The sequence below is a fragment of the Bison bison genome, unplaced genomic scaffold (assembly GCF_000754665.1).
Source record: "Bison bison bison isolate TAMUID 2011002044 unplaced genomic scaffold, Bison_UMD1.0 scf7180017864374, whole genome shotgun sequence".
NCBI lineage: Eukaryota > Metazoa > Chordata > Mammalia > Artiodactyla > Bovidae > Bison > Bison bison.
The window spans coordinates 4,641,769-4,643,493 of NW_011494946.1; positions in this window are offsets into that span (position 1 = coordinate 4,641,769).

Genomic DNA, 1,725 nt, shown 5'->3' on the forward strand with positions numbered 1-1,725 from the left:
AGCAGGTATACCTGTGGCGGATTCATTTCAATATTTGGCAAAACTAATACAATATTGTAAAGTTTAAAAATAAAATAAAATTTAAAAAAAAAAGTGATGCATGTGGGCTGAGCAAAGGCGGAGTCAAAAGACCTATGGACAGGCCGACTGGGGTGGGTTGGCTTGGCCACTGGCCCTGAATCGAAGTGTCAGCCTCAGATGCCCTCCAGACGTGGTGCTGCCTGGGCCCCACAGATGACTTTAAGAGGCTTTATTTACCATCTACCCATTTTGGTAGCCTGGCAAATCCCTCCTCCTGTTTGAGAGTGATGTTTCCAAGCCTCTAAAGGTCTTCCCTGCGGCTGCCCAGGTTGCCGTTTATTCTAGGACAGGGGTGGAGAACACCCCCAAAATGTGTTTTGCTTCTGCTATGGCCCCAAACATTGCAATAGGTCCTTTCTAGTGTAGGAGTTAGATGCCCCAATGGCTCAGCTCTGACCCTGGTTCTTCCTCTTGCTAGCCATGTAGCCTTGAATACATAGGTAATACCTCGAGGCCTCAGCCGTTCCCATCTATAAAATGGGGGTAATAATGGAGTTAGAGCAAGGACTAAGTGACCTACTACATATAAGGCTTAGACCAGTGCCTGACAGCAGCGAATACTCAAAACACATTAGTATCTCTACCCTTATGCAGCCACAGGACCCTAACAGCTTGCTTCATCTTTCTGTGCTTCCACTCATTTCTCCATAAACTGGGAAAACAATAGTGACCTCCTGGGTCAGTGATCTCCTGTGTGGAGATAAGGAAGAAAACGTCAATGAACGTTCTAGAAACTGTCACACATCATACGAACGCAAGATCTTTTTAAAAATACATAACAGTAATTATCACAACTTAAAAACTAGCAGAAGGCCCTAAGTAATGTTTCAAAAAGCTTTTGTACCAATATTCACAATGATAACAGAGGAGGAAATTTAATAATAAGGCCCATGAGAAAGTCTTAGATAAACAACAAACCATTTTTTCAAAAAAGATCAAGAGAAGTTCTGAGAAATGGATTCTGTTTCCTTCTGAGGCTAGCAACTTGAACGTTGCTGCTGAAAAGTAATTTCTACCATATTATCTAATCCAAATTAACTGATCATTAAACCAGCCATGAGCAGTGTCTAAAGGACACCGGATCAGATGCACTGAAATGAGTAAGTCATCTCCAAGAACTGTCAGGGCCCCCTCCTCCAAGCATCCAGAGAAGGCCACTCCCCTCTTCAGGGCAGCACACCTCCCTGCCCACGCCTGCCCACACCTGCCCACACCCAGGAGGGCGGACAGCCATAGTCCAGAGTCCATGGCCATGACTCTGTTTGGAAGACTAGACTCAAACTAGAATGCTTTTGTTTTCCTGCCATTCATTCCTTACCTTCCCTTCATAATAATAAAGGCATGGACTTTGTGGTGAGGGTGTTAATCTCGTGAAACTCAAAGGATGGGCTGTGGGCCAGTAGGACCAGCATTACCTGGAGCTGGTTAGAAATGCAGAACCTTGGGTCCACCCCAGACACACTGAAGCAGAATCTGTATTTTAGCACAATCCCAGGTGATTCATATGCTCGTTAAAATTTGAGAAGCACTGTTTTCATCTTTCTGAACCTCACATTGGGTTGGCCAAAAAGTTCGTCTGGGTTTTCCCAAGAACGTCTTATGGAAAATCCAAATGAACTTTTTGGCCAATCCATGCCTATCCCA